The sequence below is a fragment of the Nicotiana sylvestris genome, chromosome 1 (assembly GCF_000393655.2).
Source record: "Nicotiana sylvestris chromosome 1, ASM39365v2, whole genome shotgun sequence".
In the NCBI taxonomy this organism is placed as follows: domain Eukaryota; kingdom Viridiplantae; phylum Streptophyta; class Magnoliopsida; order Solanales; family Solanaceae; genus Nicotiana; species Nicotiana sylvestris.
The window spans coordinates 94,120,155-94,146,135 of record NC_091057.1 but is presented as its reverse complement, the minus strand read 5'-3'; positions in this window follow the sequence as shown (position 1 = coordinate 94,146,135).

Here is a 25,981-nt window from a genome sequence, read left to right as displayed (position 1 = left end):
TTGTTATTCGTATGTCTTTGGAGTATGGAGAAAAGGTGGACTCGAAAGGTACCGTTTGAGTTCTTCCAAGACCTGATGACACTTCGAGGTCCATGAAAAGTTATTCTTTTTCTTCAATAACGAGAAGAACCCGATGACTCTTATCAGAGGACCTCGATATGAATCGGCCTAGGCAGGCTATACGCCCAGTTAGCCTCTGAACGACCTTAACACAGTCCACCATGGTGATATCTTATATAGATTTGATTTTGTCGGTATTTATCTCGATCTCTCAGTTGGACACCATGAATCTAAGGAACTTACCGGATCCGACCCCAAATGCGCATCTCTCCGGGTTCAGCTTCATATTGTATTTCTTCAGTATATTGAAGGTTTCTTGCAAATGTTTCAAATGGTCCTCTTTTCACAGGGACTTAACTAACTGTCACAATGTAAACCTCCATCGATTTTCCTATTTGTTTTTCGTACATCCAGTTTACTAGGCATTGATAAGTGGCACCGACATTTTTTAATCCGAACGGCATTACGTTATAACAATAGGTGCCAAACTTAGTGATGAAGGAAGTTTTTTCTTGATCATCCGGGTCCATCTAGATTTGGTTGTACCCGGAATAGGCATCGAGAAAACTGAGTATCTCATGCCCGGCTATTGCAACGATCATGCGATCGATGTTAGGCAAAGGAAAAGAGTCATTGGGGCATGCCTTGTTCAAGTCTTTGTAATCTAAACACATTACGTTAGCAAACCAATCCAGGTACTTAACTTCTCGAATGGAACCTATTTTAAGGAGTTTGGATACCTCGTCTATGATGAATGCATGCTTGACTTCGTACCGAGGCCTCTTTTTTTGTTTAACCCGGTGGAACTTTGGGTCCAAGCTAGCTTATGAGTGGTTACTTCTGGGGGGATCCCTGTCATATCTAAATGGGACTAAGCAAAACAATCAATGTTAGCAATAAGCAATTTAATGAGTTTTTTCCTGAGCTCGGGAGTCAACCCCGTGCCCAGGTATACCTTATGATCGGACAGGTGTTCGATCAATACGACTTGTTCTAGCTCCTCAACCGTCGACTTGATAACATTGAAATCATCAGGGGCTATGAACGACCTCGGAACTCCATAATTATCATCCTCACCTGTCTCTTGTTTCTCCTGTTTGGTTGGGACTGGTATCGGTGATTGCTATTTAGTTTCCGAATCTAAATTCTTCAATGTCGAGAGTGCGGAAACTGGGGTCACCTAATAGACCATGAACATTTCTTTTGTGGTCGGTTGTTCCCCGTAAACTATCTTGATCCCTCCCGGTGTGGAGAATTTTAATGCCTGGTGTAGTGTCGAGGGTATTGCCCTCATGTTGTGAATGCATGGCCTTCTGAATATAGCATTATATCTCATATCTCCTCCAATCACATAGAACTTTGTTTTCTGGATGGTCTCAGCGGTGTTTACCGGCAGAGTTATCTCCCATTTAGTAGTTTCGCATGCCATGTTGAATCCGTTTAAAACTCCGATTACATGTATTATTTGGTCCTGTAGACCTAGCAGTTCCACGACCCTCGATCTGATGATATTGGACAAGCTACCTGGATCAATTAATATATGTTTAACTCGAGATTTATTTATGAATACAGATATTATCAGTGCATCATTATGTGGCTGCATGATGCCTTCAGTGTCCTTGTAGTTGAAAGATACGGTCCCCTCCGGTATATAACCTCGAGTACATTTTCCCTTATAATGGACACATTAGTGCGCTTTAGCATCGGCCCCTAAGGGACGTCGACTCCAACAATGATCATGCTAATGATGTGTTGGGGTTCCTCTTGCTCGGTCTACTTGTTGGAGTCCAAATTTCGGAAGTAATTTTTGGCTCGATCACTCAGAAATTTTCGAAAGTGTCTGTTATTGAATAATCGGGTTATTTCTTCTCTTAGTTGTCATCAGTCTTCAGTTCTATGCCCGTGAGTGCCATGATACTTACATATTAGGTTGGGGTCCCTTTGGGCAGGATCTGACTGCGATGGTCAAGGCCATTTGGTGTCTTTGATGCATTTGATGGTGGACACAACGTTGGCAGCATCGACACTGAAGTTGTATTCCGATAATCTTGGTGCCTCCCTGTGTCACGACCTGGATTTCCCACACTCGGGAGTCGTGATGGAGCCTATTAATGGGAGCTAGGCAAATCAAACCTTAACTACTCGCTACACTTTCATTTTTGCTTCTTTTTAACAAACACCAGTCGATAATATGATAAAAGCGGAATTTTTAAATAAATAAGCGGAAGTCAACAATTATATATCTCAAGGCTATGTCTATTACAACCTTTAAAACTTCCAACACCACAAAACCTGGTGTCACAATGTCACAGACTGTCTAAGAGTCACTACATACAAGGTCTGAAGAAATACAATGCACTATTTCTAAACAAAAGGAAATGAAACAGGAAATAGAGATAGAGGGAGACGCCAGGGCCTGCGGACGCCTGCAGGTCTACCTTGGGTCTCCGGGTGGACTGAAGAAAGCACTCCAACTACTGTCCGAAAGCTGCTCCTGGATCTGCACACAGTGCAGAGTGTAATATAAGCACAACCGATCCCATGTGCTGGTAAGTGTCTAGCCTAACCTCGGCGAAGTAGTGACGAGGCTAGGACCAGACTACCAAATAAACCTGTGCAGTTCATATATGTATACAGCGAAAAAGAAATACAGAAATAACCAGTAAACGTGGGAGGGGGAAACATGCTGTGGGGGAGATAACAGTTCCGTATAAAAAAACATCAAGTAAGGAAAGAACGACATAACTAGAATATCAACAAAGAAGCATAAGTCAACAATTGCACGACATCACCCTTCGTGCTTTTACTCTCAGCCTCACCAAAGCAGTTATATAATAAAAATGTGCACGGCATCACCCTTCGTGCTTTTAGTCTCATCCTTACCAAAACAATCATATAATCGAAATGTGCACGACATCACCCTTCGTGCTTTTACTCTCTTTTATCAACATATAATATATAGAATCGGCACGGAATGGTACGTCGTGTGGCACGGCATCACCCTTCGTGCTTTTACACTCTTTCCTCACAATAACAAACAATGCACGACATCACCCTTCGTGCTTTAACACTCTTCCTCACCCAAACAACAATCACAAACAAAGGGGCAAGGGAATAAACAAAATAATAATAGAAATATTGGCAAGGGAACACAATTAAACAATTAAATATCGGCAAGGGAACAACATCAATAATCTCAACATCCCGGCAAGGGAGATAATTAACAAAGCAACTATATCCCGACAAGGGAACAATTTAATAACTCTTTCTTAATTTTACTTCACAATTCACTTCACAACTCGAGCCAATACTCTAGAGGTTCGATTATCACTTATTCTTTCATAACTCATTTCACAACCCGTGCCAATGCTCTAAAAGTTCAATTGTCACTTATACTTTCACAATTTCACTATACAACTTGATCCAACACTCCTCAATGTTCATAGGTCACAATTCTTTCCACAAGCTTTATACAACAATTAGGAATCTTCACCAAGGCATGAATAATACAACGAAATCATGAAAACCACAATATACGACCCACGGTCATGCTTGACACCAATGTATAGATACTCGTCACCATGCCTATACGTCGTACTCGACAAGAAGCAAATAGCAAATAGGACACAACTCCTAATCCCTCAAGCTAAGGTTAGACCAAACACTTACCTCGATGCCTCAAACACAACTCAAGTTTCAATTATAGCTTTACCCCTCGATTCCACCGTCAATCTGCTCGTATCTAGTCACTAGTTACTTAATTACATCAATAAATGCTAAATGAATCAATTTGAATGCATGAAAATGAGTTTTCTAAAGTTTTACCCAAAAAGCCAAAACTTGCCCCCGGGCCCACATGGTCAAAACTCGAGGTTCAAACCAAAACCCGATTACTCATTCCCCCACGAGCTCAAATATGTAATTTGTCTTGAAATCAGACCTCAAATCGAGGTCCAAATCCCCAACTTTTTAAAAACCTAGGTTCTACCCAAAACACCCAATTTCCCCATGAAAACAATTGATTGGAAGTTGAAATCATGTTAAAAGATGTTAATGATTGAAGAAAACTAGTTAAAAACGACTTACAATTGATTTGGAGAAGAACGGTTGTTTGAAAAATTGCCTCTTATGTTTTTGGGGTTTTTGAAAAGTGCAAAATAACTGAAAATCTCATCTATTTATACCCCTCTCAGACCCTCTCTGCGGACCGCATAAAAAGGACTGCGACCGCAGAGCTCCGCCGTGGACCGCAAGAAATCGAGCGCGGCCGCGAAGGCTTGGCCTTGCTCACCGCGGACCGCACAAATCCCGTCACGGTCGCAGAGTCTCCACCGCGGCCGCGAAGCTTCCACCGCGGACCGCGAGACCTGGCTTCAGAGACCTGCAACTTCTTTGAATCTGCAACTTTTTCCTAAGTGTAAAAACATCCCGAAACTCACCCGAGCCCTCGGGGATCCAAACCAAATGTCATACTAACTCAAAAACATCATATGCACTTACTCGTGTAATCAAATCATCAAAATAACCTCATGAACATCAAATTAAATCTCGAGATCAATGAAATTTTCTCAAAACTTCTTTAAACATAAATTTTGCAATTTAAGTCCGAATCATGCCACATGATATCCGTTTTTCACCAAATTCCACAACAATGTCTTAAATCAAATATAAGACCTGTACCAGGTGCCGGAACCAAAATACGGGCCCGATACCATCATGTTCTAATTAAATTTCAGTTCAAATTTTTTTAAACAATTCTAGAAAACAATTTCCTTTAAAAATTCATTTCTCGGGCTTGGGACCTCGGACCCTCCGGGATCGTCAAATCATGGGTTTGGGTCCGTTTACCCAAAACATTGACCGAAGTCAAATTAGCTCATTTTATAATCAAAACTTATCATTTTTCACAGATTATCATGTTTAAGCTTTCCGGCTATTTGCCCGTACTGCGCACGCAAATCGAGGTGACTTTAAATGAGGTTTTCAAGGCCTCAGAACACGGAATTTCATTTTCCACCTATAAAACAACTGTTCGTCCTCGAACGGAAAGAAGAAGGAAGTACCTGAGTCGGGGAAAAGATGGGGATAACAGCTCCGCATATCGGACTCGGACTCCCAAGTCGATGCCTCAGCGGGCTGACCTCTCCACTGAACACAAACAGAGGGAAAACTCTTCGATCTCAATTGACGAACCTGCCGGTCTAGAATAGCTACCGGCTCCTCCTCGTAAGACAAGTCCTTGTCCAACTGGACAATGCTGAAATCTAACACGTGAGATGGATCGCCGTGATAATTCCGAAGCATGGACACATGAAACACTGGATGCACGGCCGATAAGCTCGACGACAACGCAAGTCTATAAGCCACCTTTATCACTCGATCAAGAATCTCAAACGGGCCAATGAACCTAGGGCTAAGTCTTCCCAAATCTCATCATGCCCTTCATAGGCGACACTTAAAGCAATACCCGCTCACCTTTCATGAATGTCAAATCTCAAACCTTGCGGTCGATATAACTCTTTTGCCTGGACTGAGCTGTACGAAGCCTATTCTGAATAATCCTGACCTTGTCCAAGGCATCTTGAACAAGATCCGTACCCAACAATCGAGCCTCTCCCGGATTAGACCATCCAACCGGAGATCGACACCGCCTACCATATAAAGCCTTGTAAGGAGCCATATGGATACTCGACTGGTAACTGTTGTTGTAGGCAAACTCTGCTAAAGGTAAACATTGACCCCACGAGCCTCCAAAGTCAATGACACAAGCTCGGAGCATATCCTCCAAAATCTGAATAGTCCGCTCGGACTGCCCGTCCGTCTGAGGATGAAATGTTGTACTCAACTCAACCTGGGTGCCCAACTCTCGCTGAACTGCTCTCTAGAAACATGAGGTAAATTGCGTACCTCGGACTGAAATGATAGATACAGGCACACCATAAAGACGAACAATCTCCCGGATATAGATCTCAATTAAGCACTCGGATGAATATGAGACTACCACAGGAATAAAATGTGCTGACTTGGTCAGCCTATCAACAATGACCCATACTGCGTCGAACTTCCTCCGAGTCTGCGGGAGTCCAACAACGAAATCCATAGTGATCTGCTCCCACTACCACTCGGGAAGCTCAATCCTCTGAAATAAACCACCAGGTCTCTGATGCTCGTACTTAACCTGCTGACAATTAAAATACCGAGCTACATATGCAACAATATCCTTCTTCATTCTACACCACCAATAATGCTGCCGCAAAACCTGATACATCTTCGCGGCGCCCGGATGAATAGAGTACCGAGAGCTATGGGCCTACTCTAAAATCAACTCTCGGAGCCCATCCACATTAGGCACACAAACTCGACCCTGCAATCTCAAAAACTCCATCATCGTCTAAGGTAACCTGCTTGGCACCTCCGCGCTGCATCGTGTCTCTAAGGACACACAAATGGGGATTATCATACTACCGGTCACGGATACGCTCCAATAAAGAAGAACAAGCGACCGTGCAGGCCAATACACGACTAGGTTCAGAAATATCCAACCTCACAAATTGATTGGCCAACGCCTGAACGTCCGAAGCAAGCGGTCTCTCACCGACCAGAATATAAGCAAGACTGCCCATACTGATTGACTTCCTACTCAACACATCGGCCACCACATTGGCCTTTCCCGGGTGATATAAGATAGTGATATCATAATCTTTCAACAACTCCAACCACATCCTCTGTCTCAATTTCAACTTTTTTTGCTTGAACAAATACTGAAGATTCTTGTGATCCGTCAACACCTCACATGTCACGCCATACAGATAATGCCTTCAAATCTTCAATGCGTGAACAATGGCTGCCAACTCCAAGTCATGAATCGGATAGTTCTTCTCATGAATCTTCAACTGCCGTGAAGCATAGGTAATGGCCTTGCCATCTTGCATCAACACTGCACCAAGCCCAATACGAGATGCATCACAATAGACTGTATAAGGCCCTAAACCTATGGGCAAAACCAACACTGGTGCCGTAGTTAAAGCTCTCTTGAGCTTCTAAAAGCTCTCCTCACACTCGTCTGGCCATCTGAACTGGGCACCCTTCTGGGTCAACCTAGTTATCGGGGTTGCGATAGATGAAAACCCTTCCACGAACCGATGATAGTAGCTTGCCAATCCTAAGAAACTCCAAATCTCTATAGCTGATGATGGTCTAGGCCAGTTCTTGACTGCCTCAATCTTCTTCGGATCAACTTGAATACCCTCTGCTGATAGAACATGACCCAGAAATGCAACTGAACTCAATCAAAACTCACACTTCGAGAACTTAGCATATAACTGGCTATCCCTCAAGGTCTGAAGAACCACTCTAAGATGTTGCTCGTGCTCTTCCTGGCTGCGGGAATATATCAAAATATCATCAATGAAGACTATCACAAATGAATCCAAATAAGGCCTGAACACTCGGTTCATCAAATCCATAAAAGCTTCTGGGGCATTGGTCAACCCAAATGACATGACCAAGAACTCATAATGCCCGTACCGAAGGCGGAAAGCTATCTTAGGGACATCGGATGCCCTAATCCTCAACCGATGGTAGCCAGATCTCAAATCAATCTTTGTGAACACCTTGGCACCCTGAAGCTGATCAAATAAATCATCAATTCTCGGCAATGGATACTTATTCTTGATTGTAACCTTGTTCAACTGCCGGTAATCAATACACATTCTCATCGATCCGTCCTTCTTCTTAACAAACAACACTGGATTACCCCAAGGCAAAACACTAGGTCTAATGAAACCCTTCTAAAGCAAGTTTTGCAACTGTTCCTTCAACTTTTTCAACTCCAGCGGGGCCATACGATACGGTGAGATAGAGATGGGCTAAGTACCCGGAGCCAAATCAATGCAGAAGTCAATATCCCTATCAGGTGGCATACCCGGCAGGTCTGAAGGGAAAACATCAGGAAACTCTCGAACAACGGGCACAGAATCCATAGAAGGGACCTCAGCACTAGAATTACGAACATATGCCAAATAGGCCAAATACCCCTTCTTGACCATACGTCGAGCCTTCACATATGAGATAACACTACGGGTAGAATAACCAAGAGTTCCTCTCCACTTTAAACGGGGAAAATCCGGTAAGGCTAAGGTCACCGTCTTGGCATGACAGTCCAAGATAGCGTGGTAAGGTGATAACCAGTCCATCCCCAATATAACATCGAAGTTGATCATGTCTAGAAGCAACAAATCCACACGAATCTCAAGACCCCCAATCACCACAATACAAGAACGATGGACTCAATCTACCACAATAAAATCACCCACCGGTGTAGACACATAAATAGGAATACTCAATGAATCATTAGGCATGACCAGATATGGTGCAAAATAAGATGACACATACGAGTAGGTAGACCCTGGGTCAAATAACACTGAAGCATCTCTATCACAAACCAGAATAGTACCTGTAATGACTGCATCTGAAGCCTCAGCCTCGGGCTTGGATGGAAGGGCGTAACATCGGGGCTGGGCCCCACCACCCTGAACTACATCTCTGGGACGACATGCAGCTGGCTAGCCTCCAACTCTAGCGGCCTGAGCTCCACCTCTAGTACCCCTACCTCTACCTCTAGCACCTCTACCCCCACCTCTGGCTGGCTGGGCGGGTAGTGGAACACCTGGTGCCTGTACCATAGCACTAGGACCCTGATGCTGAGAGCTACTCGGTGCTCGAGGGCAAAACCTGGCAATGTGACCCGGATTACCACACGTGTAACAAGCCCTCGACTGTTGAAACTATTGGCCCTGACGACCTGAATGACCACCCCAAAAACTCTAAAGCACCGGTGCACTGATAGGAGAAGGTGGTGCATTGTAGAATTGCTTATCGGGATACTGCATCTAGGGACCACGACCACCTGAAGTACCATGAGAAACCTGGAGCGCTAACTGAAAGGGCCTAGGAGGATGGCCTCTACCATACGAGTCTCGACCTTCAGATGAGGTACCACTGAATCGGCCTGAATGACGGGGCCTCTTATCTGACCCATGACCGCCTCCCTATGACAGAACCATCTCAACTCTATGGGCCACATTGGCCGCCTCCTGAAAAGTAATCTCACTCCCAGCCTCTCTAGCCATCTGAAGACGAATCGGCTGAATGAGACCGTCAATAAACCTTCTCACCCTCTCCCTCACGGTGGGGAGTGTCACACCTCCTTTTTCACTACACCCGCAAGGGTACAAGGGAGTTTTTCCAATTAAAGGACAATTGAAACGGGATTATTATTAAAGAATCAGAGTCGCCACTTGGGAGATTTATGGTGTCCCAAGTCACCGGTTTAATCCCGAATCGAGGAAAAGAATGACTCTGTTTAACAGTCCACGAACCAGAAATCCGGATAAGGAATTCTGTTAACCCGGGAGAAGGTGTTAGGCATTCCCGAATTCTGTGGTTCTAGCACAGTCGTTCAACTGTTATATTCGGCTTAATTATCTGATTTTATACAAATATGAACTTATGTGTGAATTCCAACCATGAACCGCTTTTATTCAAATTATTAAAGAAATTTGAACGTCGTTTGAAACATGTCTTTGGATCGTGTCACATGAAATGCACCCGCAATCCTGAACACATTTGATTCGACATTTTGGGATTTGGATTTGGGTCGCATGAAATGCACACCCGAATTTAAGAAAGGTAAGATTATTAAACATGCGCCTAAAGAGATTATCATGTTATTAATTCGGCGAAGGTCGTAGATATTCGCTAAACGGCCTCTCCCGAAAGCTAGATAGTTATTAAAAATAGAGGGTCTCGCCGCTTGTATGTTTTATTTTGGCAAGGCACGCCTCATTTATTTTTAAAAGGACATTCCTAAAGTGTCTACATTTTCTATTTAAGTGTGTCTCTAAAATAAAAGAGAAAAATCCTAGTTAATTACATGCTTAAAAGGTCATCACTTATTTATCGGATTAAAGCAAACGCAACCGGAAAATTGCAATCAAACTTGCATAAAAGGAGATTATTTCATGCCTTATTCTATAAGCCAATACTACTGAAATTGAAATTATAAATAAATACGGAATTGACAAACAATATATATTCAAAGGAAACTAATTATCCTATAACTAATTTAAACCCACATTGTTAGATGAAATGAACCATTGGAACTAATTAATTTCAACTACTTGAAACTAAGCCAACCTTAATTACTAATGATTACGAAAGTTTGCTTAAGTTTGATCATTAACTTAAATGACCTATTGGATTAGTGTTCTTAGCCTTACTACAATGAATCGCACTTCAAATATATCAAGCCTACGGATTATACGAAATTACTAACCAATTATATTTGCCTAACACTTACGGATCTTTGTTACTAACAAGATTCAAAAAATCACAAACTTCAAGTTACTTCTATTCCAATATTCGCGAGTTCAAAGCTAGATTTTATCAACCAATTAAATCGATTCACCACATTAACTAATTACCAATTCGAGTTGGATGTGATTCTGAAGCTACATTATTTTAAATATATGAATTAACAAAACTGAAACTGATAACTATGCAATTCCTACAGAAATACGTCCAATAGTTCAACAATCTAACAATTCTGCTCAAATTAAACATGCATACTGTATTGACTAATATTCACGTCATTTCAAGGATCTTAGGTCTGTAATCTAACGTTATGCCCTATCTAGCTGCTAATCAGTGATCTTACAAAAATAGTCTTAATACTACATGCCTCTACCCTTCATATAACAGGAAACACATAACTAATATCTAACTAAAATACAATTATTCTATAGTTAAATACAGAAATCTTCTGTCCATTTTATTTCAACTTCAATAATCAAACATCGAGGTGATTCAAAGTAGTGTACATGATAATAGAACAGAAGAAGAAGGTGAGGATTAGTAGATCAGTAGCAGACAACAGCAACAACAACAATAACCAATAGGCAACTTAAAACCAAAGGAACAAAATCCGGCAACCAGCAGTCCCGAAAACCAATGGAGAAAAACCCAGAAATAGCAATGAAACAGTAACAGATGTCCAATAGCACACTTCAGGAAATACTACTTGAAAACCAACAATGCCAAACAATTACTAGCAGAAAAACATAGTGAATCAAGGGCGAAAGGGCAATGGAACAGTTCTGGTATTTTAGAAGTAAAGAAAAGACCTCACTTTTAGTTTGAAAGTCAGCCTATTTCAACTTTAAAATTACTGAATTCTGATGATAAAATCCAGCAGGTTTTTAACTTGAACTATGAATGTTTTCCCTTTCTTCAAAGTTCAGCTTCCCTTCTCTTAAACTTTGGACTTTTTTCCTCTCCGGTTACTTTTTCCAGCTTTTAGAATTCAATTTTTCTCTTCCAGTTGAGTATTCAAGTTTTTCCAGTCCTCTCAGTATTCAAGTTTTTTCTTCTTCTTTTTCTATAGACCTCCCTCTGCCTTCTTATACAGACTTGCCCTCCTTTCAAACTTACTGCCTGACCCCCCCTTCTCCCACTAAATCTGAAATTTTCCACTTAAAATCCACTAAGGAAAAACTTTTCCTTATTTTCAGCCTCCCCATTATGTCTTGTTCTCCACTTGTATTAAACAAATGTATTAGTTCCCACTACCCTATGTCTTGTCCCCCACTATGTATTAAATAATGTATTAGTTCCCACTACCCTATGTCTTGTCCCCCACTATGTATTAAATAATGTATTATTTTAATATATTAGCGCTTAGTGGACAGAATACTCAAATTAATCAATTACTAAATAAAATACCCCTGAAACTACTGAAATTACCGTTCTACCCACATCCCTTTCAATCTGTACCAAAACCATATCAGCTATAACCAATTCACCTAATCAACGATCCAATTAACAAACAAACTCTGAATAAACAAACTTGCCAAACAAACTCCTAATCGACAACATTCATGAATTAACAACAGAGTCAGATTCATATCAACAAACTTAACAGGACAAACAAGTAGATTTAAATCACTAAACTCAACATCAGTTGAACTCAAACTAGTAGGAAAATCGTCAAAACACACACATACATAATTTCAACGAATATGCGGTAGGAATATCATGCGAAAACTCTATCAAAAATGAAACCACATATTAAAATGAAACCAAAGAAAAAACAACAAAAATCCGTGAACGAGCTATGCCTGGCCTTTATGCTAACGATCCGTCGTCGAACAACGATGAACTTCCGATGAAACACAGCTTCGTTCACGACACCGTTTCGATGCTTGATTAACACAGCTGGTTGTTTCCGGCGAGTTAGGGTGTTGAAGACGTGACAGTGGAGCTGGCGTTTGGAGTTGTTTCACGGCTGCTGTTCGTCGTGGGTATGGGTGGTCGACTGGAGAGGGGGGTTCACTAGGTGTTGAAGACGGGCCGCTGGTCGACGAGCTACTGGTCGACGACGATGGCAGTTGCTCGCTGAAAAGTGGTCGACGAAGGGGGTCGTCGGACTGCCTCACGTCACTGGGCTATTGGTTTCGACGACGACGAAGCTTGGAGATGGAAGTGGGGTTGTTTGAGGCGACGTGGTTGTTCATGGCTGGAGGTCGATGAAGCAGCCGGTGAAGCTGCACGCAGCAGCAACTCACGTCGAGGAATGGGGAGGAGCAGGGACAACGAGCTGGTTGACTGGAGGGGGCAGCGGGTCGTTTGGTGGAGATGCTAGGCGTCGGAGTGTAGGCATTGAGGGTGGTGGGCTCGAAGAAGATGAAGGAGGAAGGGGCAGCCATGGGAGGAGGTCGTTGGAGCTGAAGGGTTTGTTTGGGGAAGGAGAAGAAGAGGGGGGCGGGTGTTTTTTTTTATGTTAGGGGTTTAGAAAAATGAAAAAATGAAAAGGGGGGGTTGGGATTCATTTGGGTTATGGGGCAGACTGGGTTGGGTCGACCCAGTGGGGGTTATTTGGTTTGGGCCTGGTTGATTTAATTTAAAAGGTGGCCCAATTCGATTTTCTTCTTATTTCCATTGCTTCTTTTTTCTTCTTTTATTTTTTTTTAAATAAAACTAAAATTCTAAAAATCCTAAATTAGCCTATAGAACTAAATTAATTTATAAAAGTGCTAATTAACTCTTAATAACAATTAGCACACAATTAAATAGCAATTACGATAAAATTACATAATTTGGACATTAAATGCCAAAAATGTGATGTACATTATTTTTATGATTTTTGTTCTTGTAAAACAAACTTAATTGCTCCTAATTGTAGAATTAAATCTTAAATGCAAATGCGACATATTTTTGTATATTTTTTTTATTAATTTAATAAATAAACATGCACAGACAAATACAAATAATTATCCAAGAATGCCACGAAAATTCTCAAAATTGCACACAAAGGAAAATTATTTTATTTTGAATTTTTGGGAGTAATTCTCACATAGGGCAAAAATCACGTGCTCACAGCTGCCCCTCTTTGTCCGAAAACACAAAGAGTTTTCGTGCAAAGATAAAGTGAGCAGATACGAGCGATTTTTGCCCATCCGAGTACTCCGTGTGAAGCAATTTTTTGAAAGGTTTAACCGAACCTTTGCTTCAAAGGTTTCCTACATATCCCTGACAAAAAGGGAATCAGGTCAATGTAGTTCGGGAAATTTTGGTAGTTGGGACTATCATGGGACTGCCTTTTGCTGTTACTGCTGCTGCATGCTGTTGCTACTGCTTTTCGACCTCCTTATTACACCATTGTTGAAAGATAAAGAAGTTATACTAAGCTATGATCTATGCATTACAAAATTTTATTCTCAAACTTGGTCAGGTGACTGGTGTTGCCTCGTTGCCTTGTGTTTCCTTTGATGTTGCTTTTACTTTTGACTTGACTTGTATTCTCTAACTGGTGTTGCCGCCGATCTCGAACTGTTTATTTCCTTCTTGTGAGCTTCGCGTTGTTTTCCTTTGAATCTTGAACTGCCTTCCTCTGTTGGGGATTTTGTTGTTTCCCGATGCTTTACTGACTTCAACAGCAATTACTTCTTAAAATATAACACCTCCATTCTCCAGGCGGGCTCCTGACTTCGATAACTTCTTAAAACGTAACACCTCCATTCTCCAGGTGGGCTCCTGACTTCAGCAACTTCTTAAAACGTAACACCTCCATTCTCCAGGCGGGCTCCTGACTTCAACAACTTTCTTAAAATGTAACACCTCCATTCTCCAGGTGGGCTCCTGACTTCAACAACTCCTTAAACGTAACACCTCCATTCTCCAGGCGGGCTCCTGACTTCAACAACTTTCTTAAAATGTAACACCTCCATTCTCCAGGCGGGATCCTGACTTCAACAACTCCTTAAACGTAACACCTCCATTCTCCAGGCGGGCTCCTGACTTCAACAACTTCTTAAATTTTAACACCTCCATTCTCCAGGTGGGCTCCTAACTTCAACAACTTCTTAAATTAACACCTCCATTCTCCAGGCGGGCTCCTGACTTCAACAACTCCTTAAACGTAACACCTCCATTCTCCAGGAGGGCTCCTGACTTCAACAACTTTCTTAAAATGTAACACCTCCATTCTCCAGGCGGTCTCCTGACTTTAACAACTTGAATCATTTTCTTTCGACTGCTTTCCTCAAAAACTGGTGTCTTATTCCTCCGAAATCTACTGGGGACAACGCCGGTGTTTTATTCACAACTATGTTATTTTCCTTCTTCACGGACTACTTCCTTTAAAGCTGGTGCCTTCCTTCCACTTGGAACTACTTTCCTCAAGCTGGTGTTTTTACTTCTCTGAAACCTGCCGGGAATAACACTGCTGGGGAATTATCTTCCTCCTTTTAACTATGGTGTGGATGATATTGATTCAAAGGCCACTACTTTTAAAACTTTGGGTTATCTTGCTTCTTCCAAGATTTGCTTTTCTTTAAAACTTGTATCTCCCTTCTCGTATACTGCTGGGGATTTTACTTCCTTCGAAACTTGTGTTATCTTCCTCTTCCCCAAGTGGCTATCTTATTTCAAAAAAAATTTCGTAATGAGAGAAAGTTTTCTGCCCCAATTTGATTATCTTCTTTGTGGCCATGTCTTCCTGTTGTCAATAATATTTCCTTTCCCTGCTTTAAATCAAAGAAAAATTTGTTAGTTTAAAACGTGGCGAGTGGTCATGCCACTTCTGCTGGGGATGGTTTTTCCCTTTTCTTTTCCCTGCTTTGCTATAAAACTTGTTGGGGATGATATTATTTGTTGGGGATGATATTCCTGCTGGGGATGGTTTTTCTTTTCTCTTCCTTCCCCGCTCTGTGTTGTCCGACCATTGTGGAACTTGGTCGAGAATCTGTCGGAGTTGTTCCTGTATCTTGCAAATCTGCTGGGGATCCTCTTGGAATTTGATCCATAACTTTTCAACTGTTGTTATTTCTGTTTTTCTCCGACTTCCCCTGGAAATTTGGTCCTCTTGGGATCTAGACCCATTCGTCATTTGGTCTTGCGACAAAATTCTTTTGGCTTTGTCGCCTTATCTTTGGCCTGTCCTATTCGCATTTTGCTTTGCATCATTTTGGCCACTGGTAGTAAGCTCTAAAAATCTTTTACAAAAACAAACTGTTGGGGAGGTAAATCCTTTAAACCAAGAAATGAAAAAGCGATGATTTCAAAAGATAGAAAAAGAAGAAGTCTTTCTGAACAAATGCTGGGGAAAAGGAAAGAAAATAACTTATCTGAATGATACAACCAATCCCAACGATCATGTCGTGCATTCCGGATTAATCAACCCAGTCTATTCGTATCAATCAATCTTTCAGACGGCCTCATCTTGCTGGGGATAAACAAACACTCATCTTTTTGCCAAATGCGGACCCTTTCCGCCAATCTTGACTTGTCGCCTCATAGTGCCCTTCGAGGGGTTTTCACTACTAAAACTCTCTCATTTCTCTCAGCTCATGTCGCCTTATGGTGCCTGTGAAGGTTTTCACCGATAAGACTCTCTCATTTTATTTTATCTTTTCAGCTAGGGATTTGGAGTGTTGCCGATATGACTCTCTCTGTTGGGGGTTCTTTCCGGCTATCAATTCATTTCCAGTCCATGATCCTCTTCTCTGATGGGAATCGGGGTGCTATCCCCGACTTCCGTTTGTATGACTTGGCACTTCTCGAATACTGATCGGGAGGTCTTTTTTGGACATCAATAGGGGGTTTTGTGTATGGCTAAAAGGAAAAGGGGTGTCAAAAGTTCAAAACAATTTTGATGGGTAAAACAGTACAACTCTTGGAATCAAACTTTCTTACCAAAATTACAAACGCAAACTTCTGCCCCAGTTTTTCTTGCTTGAGGATTTTTATTTTTTTGTTACACTATGCTACATTATGCACACTATGTTACACTATGACCGTGCCGTGAGGCGCCTACGTATCCTTCTTTGAGGAATCAGGTCAAACGTAGTTCCCAATTCCTTTGTTTTTCTTGTGACTTTTCTTTTGTCTTTATTATCGTTATTTTTCTCTTCTCTTTTTCTTTCATTTTCGTTACTGATTCCAAAAGATGGGTATGAAAGAATAAATAAGGCTCAAAATGGGAAGCAAAGGTTAAAGTGTTTGGATAGAAGAAAGAATTTCCTCCGTTATTTCATTATCCGATAAATGCCAAGTACAAACAAACAACCATTACAATTAAAAGAAATCATACATAATATCTCTTAACTGCGTCAGAATTGATAGCCATGTAGATGCATTTCCCTTAGATATCTGTTAAACATAAAGCGCCATTGGACAACACTCTGGTTACAATGAATGGCCCTTGCCAATTCGGGGCGAACTTGCCCTTTGCTTCGGCCTGATGTGGCAAGATTCGTTTCAGCACCTGCTGTCCTACTTCAAATTTTATGGGGCGCACCTTCTTGTTGTAGGCTCTTGCCATTCTCTTTTGATACAATTGGCCATGACACACAGCTGTCAATCTCTTTTCATCAATCAGGTTCAACTGCTCCAACCGGGCATTGACCCACTCATCATCATCAATCTCAGCCTCAGCGATAATCCGAAGGGATGGAATTTCAACTTCCACCGGTATTACTGCTTCAGTTACATATACCAACAAATAAGGAGTTGCCCCTACTGAAGTACGAATAGTAGTGTGTGTAGACATGTGATTTTTGATCCTCCCCAAGATCTTTTATATATTAGTGTAAAATATTTAATTTAGGCATAATATAGATATTTCAAGTAATTTTGACTCTTTTACTTTATTTTAGTACAAGAAAACAAAAACTACAAAAAATAAGTTCATTAATATTTTGAAGTCATTTTTAATCTAAAAAATATATATAAAAATAGTACCGTATTTTTTTTAATATAATGTTTGAAAATACAAAAAAAATAGATTTGTTTAATGGTTAGTTTTGTTTTAATAATTATTTTAAATAGTAGGACTAATTAATAAATGAGCGCGTATTTTTAATCTCATTCGCGGCAAAAGAATAGAGCTTGGGCTCGGGCAACCCATCTTTAGGCCTAATTTTGGACCTAGCCCACAATTGCCAAGCCCATAATTCCTAGGCCCATACCCCTTAACCTAAAACCCTACCACTAACCTAGACCTATATATATTAAACAAAGCCTAAAAACTAGAAGAGGAGCTGAAGGAAAGGCAGCAAAGCTGCGCATGAAGAAGCAAAGCTTCTTCGTTTAAGAAGCTGATAGGAGCAGCAACTGGAAAAAGCTTCGCAACACAAATCCCCCCCCCCCCCCGACCATCATCTTCTTCACGACCCACCATCCCTGCGTCGTCTTCTTCACGACCCACCACCCTTGCGTCGTTTTCTTCGAGCACCTAACGACCCTCGACCCCCCCCTTTTTGCACGTCGTTGTTCAGTCCAAACGATCAGCTTACACCTTGAGCAGCCATACACGACCCATGCACGCCAGAGGAAATACCAACGACCTCGTCTCAGCACGAAACTCGCCGGGAAAACGAGCTCCACCTGCTCGTCGGATCAACGAGTTCTAGACGCGACAAACAAAACCAAGCAACCTCACCCCGCTCACCATCGTCGCTAGACCCTCACCACGAAGCCGCCATTTCCGGCAGAGCTTCACGTCACAAACGGTTTGCCATGGAATCCGGCGTACCGGGTTTGAACCCAGTGGTATACCTAGCTCCAAAACTCCCTGAAATACCCCCCCCCCGAACAGACATGAAAACAAGCGCAAGAGCTTTGTTTCCACTCTAGAAATCAGCTGGTAAACATTCCAAAAAACCATGGTCGAACAAGGTCACTCGAGGTCGCCGTCTTGCGTCGAGGTCCAGTCAAGCGCTCGTAATTTGTTGTTGTAGACGATTCACAGTGCAGCAATAAAGGTCAATTTCTGAGCTTCTCTGTTTTGTTTTAATGGGTTCTTGTTTCTCATTTGATTTTAGTTGATGTTCTAAAGTAGTTGGTTCATCTCTAAATATCATTCGTTTAGACGATGTGGATTTGATTGAGTATTTCTTGGGTTGCCGTGATATTTTCTAATTTCTTGACTTTTGGTTGTTGCATCATAAAACAAGTGAAGATGATAACTGTATATAACTAAGAAATAAGTCTCAATAGATGGCTACATGTTTCTGTTTGTTATAAAAGTTGCGAATGAAGTAAATTTTCTTTGCATTTTGTTTCATTTAGTTGGTTTATTAGCAAATTGTTAGTTCATATGATCACGTCGTTTATCTTAAATTAGTTTTTAGGAGATTAGTTAATTCAAAGGCATTGTAGTCTGATTTAGTTAAGTAAAAATCCTTTTAAAATAATTCGAGGCGTGCCGTGCCAAATAAAATCTCAAAATGCATGGCCCTTATTTGTTTGATATTTGATTCTTTAGAATTTGAGGCGTGCCACCTAGTGGACATTCCATGGCCCTCGCAAAGTTGCAAACGCGTAGTTGCTTTAAACGCGCTCTTAATAGAATTACCTTCCTAAACTCGGGTGCACATTGATGCGACCCAAATTCAAATCTCGATGAAGTCGAAATGTGTTGACAATCACGGGCGCATTGATTGCGATGGGGTTCGAGATGCGTTTTCACGACATCGTAATTCTTATAAAATAAATAATGATAGAAAAGAGTTTCACAAATTGAGATGAGCCTCACCACACAAAAATGAATAAATGTGGGGCCCTCAATAAATGGTTGATTAAAAATATTTTAGACTTCGGATGAGCCGTTTAGCGAACTTCACGGCTTTTCCCCAAAATAATATTGCGTTAGAGTCTTTAGGCGCGATTTTAATTAAATGACCTTATTAAACTTGGGTGCGCATTGATGCGACTCAAATCCAAATCTCGACGAAATCGAAATGTATTGATAACCACGGGTGCATTGATTGTGACGTGGTTCGAAACGCATTTTCACGACGTCGCAATTCTTTTAAAATAAATAATGATAAAAAGCGGTTTCACAAGTAAAAGGTACATAAGCTAGTATGTATTAAAATCAAATAAAATTAAATACAACAATTAAGCAACCTTGCTAGAACCACGGAGCCCGGGAATGCCTAACACCTTCTCCCGGGATAACAGAATTCCTTACTCGGATTTCTGGTTCGCAGACTGTTAATAGAGTTATAAATTTCCTCGGTTTGGGATTCAATCGGTGGCTTGGGACACCATTAATCTCTCAAGTGGCGACTCTGAATTAATTAATAATTAAATCCCGTTCCGATTGTCCTTTAAATGGAAAAACTCCTTTACGCCCTTCCGGGGGTGTAGGTGAAAAGGGAGGTGTGACAGCTCTGGCGACTCTGCTGGGGACTCGAAACCCAAACCTCTGGTTCAGGGTTCAGAATTCGAGCTTAGATAAATTGTTGTATTTGATTGTATCTGATTTTCCTACATGTTTCGTGCTGAATGTGTTAAATGTTACCGCTTTGATATTATCTGAACTATATATAAACTGTGCCGACACCCTTCTCTCTTCACCTCCGGGGATGTGCTTACTAGTTGAGACTCCCTATTCTGTTAGTGTCATACCTTGAAATAAAAAAGAGGCCGGACAAGTTACGAAGTCGGATGGCCTTTTGGTTCCCGGTAAGTTGCCCCCTCATCGACTTGAGTTGTCCGCTCGAGTACACAGTCTAGAACACCGACTCAGGATTTGAACATAGAATAACATGACTTCATGCCGGATCCCTAGTAGGAATGGTTATTTGCATCATGTTGCATTTGACTTAGGGGACTCAACATAGGGGTTGAGTCCGTCTAGGACTAGCAACCTGAAATGAAAAAACCATCCTGATGCATCCTACTTGCTCTGTACATATATTTGTTTTGAACCTGCATGTTGACTGGTTTCTGAATCTCGGGAATGTTGGAAAATAGAAAAAAATAGAAAAGAGGAAAAAAAATATCAATTAGGGAGTTAATTGATTATCAATGACCAATTACTGGCGAAACTCTTGCCGAAACTTTGAAAAAAAAAAGAGGAAAATGTTTTATTTTGTTTTACTAAAAAAAAAGCAAAGAAAAAATAGAAAAAAAGAGTCTTTTGTTTTTGGAAAGTTGGTTGTTGAAAAAGAAAAGGATAAGAAAAGTTTTTGTTTAAGTTTGAAAAACATAAGTTGTTTCATTATTTGTTGAAAAAGGAAAGGAAAAAAAGAGTCTTTTATTTTTAGTTTGGAAAATAGGTTGTTTTCTTGTCTGTGGAAAATGAAAAAAGAAAAAGAGTTTGTTATTTTTAGCTTGGAAAAATAGGCTGTTTTATTTGTTGAAAAGAAAAAAGAAAAAAGAGAGTCTTGTTTCTAAAAATAGTTTTTATTCTCTTATGAAATACCAAAAATAAAAATGGAAAAGAGTCATGTTTTAAAATAGTTCGGTTAATTTGCCCAAACTACGCATGGTTTGATTCTCACAGGGTGTGAGATACGTAGGCAACCCTCATCGGGTCCAACCTCCCCTTTGCAAAAATAACCAAAAAATATCAAAATTTTAATTTTTGTCATAAAAAAACCAGGTGATGCCGTTTTTGTCAAAAATAGCCAAATGTTCCCAAACGGGGGCCCGGAAGGCTGACTTTGCATAAACAGCCACCTTTGGTTGTATTTTGATTTTTGACCCTCACAACCTTAAAATCTTCGCCCTGAGGCGCAGGAAGGCCGTATTTGCAATACCGGGTCATTTATTTTAAATTTTTAAAAAACAAGAAAAAGAGTCAGTGGTCAAGTGAATACCGTTCGGATTTTTGGGTCGAAGTTGGCATATAGGGGAAGGAATCTATCATTTTGTTTTTGGGTTGTATTTCTTTTGATTAGAGTATATGGGTCGTTTGATTTTCGAGTCTGTATTGCATCGTTAAGTTGGTCAGTTTTGTCGTTATTATAAAATAGAAAATTCCAAAAAAAAAAAATATTTTTTATTGTCATTTACCTTTTATTTGCAAGAACTACACACGGTCTGATTCATGCGGGGTCATGATACGTAGGCAATCCCCATAAGATTCGACCGCAACCAAAAAAAAATGAAAAATGAAAAATGGAAAAGAAGAATTGAAAAATGGGAAAAGATGTTGTGAATAATGAGGACCGACCCAATCCATTCTAACATGTTTTGTTTTGAATTGTGAAGAAAGTTGAGGTGGTCGGTTGTGGTAAGCTGGAAACACAAGATCCAAGGAAAATGATAACTGACATCGAAGCTGTTACGAGTGCTCAAGAGACTCAGGGTCAGAGGGTTCAACAAGGGTCTACTGTGGTTGAGGAAAATAGAACACTGAAACAACAAATGACCAAAATGCGTCAAGCCTGGGCCAATGGCCAAGGGCAGCCTTGTCACGAGTCACAATTTGCTACACAGCAAGAACAATACCACTATCCCGAGTACCACTCATACTGGTTTAATCTTCCTGCAAACATCGAGAAGCCTGTCCGAAAGAGGGTACAGGAAGAAATAACCCAAAGAGTGAAAAGATTAGAACAACGGTTGAAAAACACGCAAGCAATGGCAGTAATAAAGAGTGTTGCCTTCGGAGATCTATGCATGTTCCCCGATGTTCGCTTGTCCCCTGGCTTCAAGATCCCCAAATTTGAAAAGTACAATGGACATGGAGACCCCATAGCCCACCTGAAAAGGTACTGCAACCAATTGAGAGGTGTGGGAAGAAATGAAGAATTGATTATAGCTTATTTTGGGGAAAGCCTCACGGGTGTAGCATCTGAATGGTTTTTGGATCAAGACACATCTTGCTGGTATGTCTGGGATGACATGGCACGGGCCTTTGTCAAACAATTTCAATACAACATCGACATCGCCCCAGACCGCATTTCCCTTTCTAACCTAAAAAAGAAACCAACTGAAAGTTTCAGGGAATATGCCATCAAATGGAGAGAGCAGGCAGCTAGAGCTAAGCCACCCATGGATGACCACGAGTTAATCACTGTCTTTCTACAGGCTCAAGAGCCAGATTATTTTCAATACATGACATCCGCAGTGGGTAAATCCTTCCCGGAAGCAATCAAAATGGGAGAAATGGTGGAGAACGGTCTTAAGACAGGCAGAATTATAAGTCAAACAGCTCTCAAAGCTGCAGCTCAAGCTGTCCAAATTGAATCTGGTAACACGAATGAGAGGGATGAAGAAATCATGGTGATATCAGGGTCGAGAAGAGGTCCTAGGAGAACATCTCGAAGGTATGTGCAGCTTCATCAGGTCTTTCATGACCCCCCTAAGCATTACTATCCACCTCGGAACCCCCCATACTCGCCACCAAATCACCCAAGAAAGCGAGCACGAGTATCACAAAATCTCCACCAGCCTCCGCAAAATTTTCAGTTACCTTGTAACCCACATCCAAGCCAGGGGTATAGAAGGGAACAAAAGTTGAAAGATAGTTTTACACCAATAGGAGAGTCCTATGCAAGCTTATTTGAGAAGTTAAAACAACATGACATGATTGCACCCATTCCTCCAAATCAGGTGGACCGACGTGCGAGAAGCTTTGACTCATCTAAAAGGTGTGAATACCACTCCAATGCTCTGGGGCACAATGTGGAAAATTGTCGGGATTTGAAAAGAGAAATAGAAAGGATGATCCAGGAAAATTTGATTCAAGACAGTGGCACCCAGAATATCACGCTGCATCCCTTACATGAGGAGGCACACTTGGTGGGGATGATGCCCGGTGACATGGGGTATGAGAATGCTCTTGGGAACTTGTTGACTGAAGTTGAAGATACTGAGGCAGATAGTGGTCATGGCAATATGGATGCGAAGCTTAGTGGCTAAGATGTCGTGCTTGTAATTGGAAAGACGCTCCAATCCTGAGTCAGCTAGGGAGGAGCTTTGGTGGTCCATTTGGCTGTCATTTCTGTTGTCCAGATTATTTGCAGGGTTGTAATTCGGATATTGTCTTGTGTTCAAACCCTCCTATCATTTCATTTTTGTCTAGCTTGTTTAGTCGTAGTGGTTTGTCTAAGGTTGTCTAGATTTGTTTCAATTCATTCTACGGTTGCAATCCAGTTTGTTTTGTTTTTGTTTTGTTATTCGAACTATTTCATCGTTTGTCTAATGCAAATTCCGATCTGTTGTTACTCCCAATCATTTTCTTTGTTTAGTTCTTTTCTAACTTTTTATTTTGCCTTTTGCCGGTTCTAATGACATGACATGCACGCACAATTCTCAGTCTGATCTTCAAAAGTTGTGAATCAATGAGACCATTTTGAAAACGATAAGGACACTTGAGGAAATGAGAACAGATTGGGACATTTTGAGATTGTTTGCCCGAACCATGTGAAACTGGGGCAAGTAAAACATAAAAATCCCCGTAAAAGCAAGTTGGCCAAATTGACAGGGGGCCGGTCGTGGTAATAAGAGTAAAAGTATTGTCGAATGGCACATTATATCTGATAGATGTAGAAGGAAAATGTGTGGAAATGGTCGTCAATTCCGATGTGGTCAAGAGATGATGTGTATGGTTTCTTTATTCTGATTGTACTTGTTTGTATTTGGCATATTTTGAAGTTTGAAATGACGAAGACGTTTTGTTCTGCTATCCAAACACTTTTTTCCATTGTCACCCATTTTGAGCCGTGTTTATTTTCTTTCGTACCCCTCTTTCGGAATCAACGACACAATTAAGAAACGCAAGTGCGGCAAATAAGTAAATGAAAAAAAAGGAAAGGAAGGAAAGAGAAAAAGAAAAGAAAATAAAGAAAAGAAAAGAAAAGAAAGAAGAGAAAGAAAAGAAAGGAAAATGAAAGAAAAGAAGAAAAGAAGAACCGAAAAGAAAAGAAGAGAAAGAAAAATCACAAAAAAAAAGTAATTTCTATGTCGTGAACTACGTTTGACTTGATCCCGAAAGGGTACGTAGGCAGCCTCTCTCAGGTTCAGTCATACCAAAACAAAAATCCAAAAGTCCCCAAGCAAAAAACTGGGGCAGAAATTGTGGTTGTTGTGAGAAGTTGGATTCCGAAAGTTGTAATTTTAACCCATTTTGAAATTGTTTTGAGCCTTTTATACCCTTTCTTTCTAACCTATCCAAAAGCCTACATTACGGTCCAAAGAAAGACCTTCTGATCAGTCTTTGAGAAATGCCAAGTCAAGCAGGTAAGGTAATTCATGTCAGGGGCAACACTCCGGTCCAAACAAGGAAAATGAAAATGAGAGAATCTTATTGATAAAAATCCTCATGGGTATCGCAAGGTGATGAAAGCTGAGAGAAATAAAAAATGAGAGAGTCTTATTGGTGAAAACCTTCACGGGCATCTTGAGGCGACAGTAAGTTGAGAGAAAGAACGAAATGAGAGAGGTTTGATGGTGAAAACCCTTTGGGGCACTACAAGACGAATAAGGAATGCGAATCAAATTGGATAAGTGGAGCAATGAAGCCCAATTTCACGGAAAAAAAGGAACAAGAGATGAATATCAGATTTGCTTAACAGAATAGGTCGCAGGTGCATGTCAAGGTCATTAGAGTCGGTATCCACATCCGATAGGTTTCTACTGTGTAATTTTCTTGTTAAGAATCATCTCTTTCTAGTGTCCTTTACTCTGTTCCTTTTGTTTTGTTTATTTCCCCTTTCTGAGTCTTTTGGTCGTAACAAGTGAGGAATGACTTCAAAATTTTCCACCATCTTTCCAATTGCACAAAATGGGGTCACAAGTCAGGAAAAATAACAAGAGCACTAAGCTGGTAATAATCAACATACTTTGGGATCCTTATGAAACACAAAGTTTGGTAGATGTCGGTTCAGGAATAATGCAATAGATAGAGGGTATTGGGATTGAACGGGGAAAAGGGTATTTCAGTGACACAGATGACGGGGAAAGCGGTTAATCAGTAAACATGCAAGACCTTCAAGAAGAATCAGTTGTCACAAAACATATGGGGTCAGATAAGAAGACTAGAAGTAATAATTGAGAGATAGTCGTCAAGAAGGGCGGAAGTTATCAGCCAAGTTTCAAAGATGGTCGGAGAACGCAAAGCATGGAAAGGAGAAAAGGAAAGCCATCTCAGCGGGAGTACCACAACCAACCACCGCACTTTTAAACTGACAAAATTTTCTTTGATTTGAAACAGGGGCATGGAAATGATATTGATGGCAGAAAGATATGCTACAGGAGGATTATCAAACTGGGGCAGAAAATTTTCCATCGTGTTGAAATTTTTTTCGGGTACCCATCTGAAGAACATGAAGGTCAAACAAGTGTTTAAAAAAAAAGAGAAAAAGAGAGGGAAGTAGTTTTCAGGAAAGAAACACCAGTTCTAAGAAAAGTAATTTTTGGAGGAATGAAACACTAGTTTTTAGGGAAGTGGTTTTTTGAAGGAGGACAATACCAGTTTTAGGGAAGCAGTTCTGAAAGAAGATAATTCAAGTTAGTGGGTAGATAAAATAAATTTTGAAGGAAAATGGTTAAAAGAAATCTTAGTCTGATGAATTTTTCACCTAAAATAAAGAAATCTTAGTCTGTTGAATTTTTCACCTAAGAT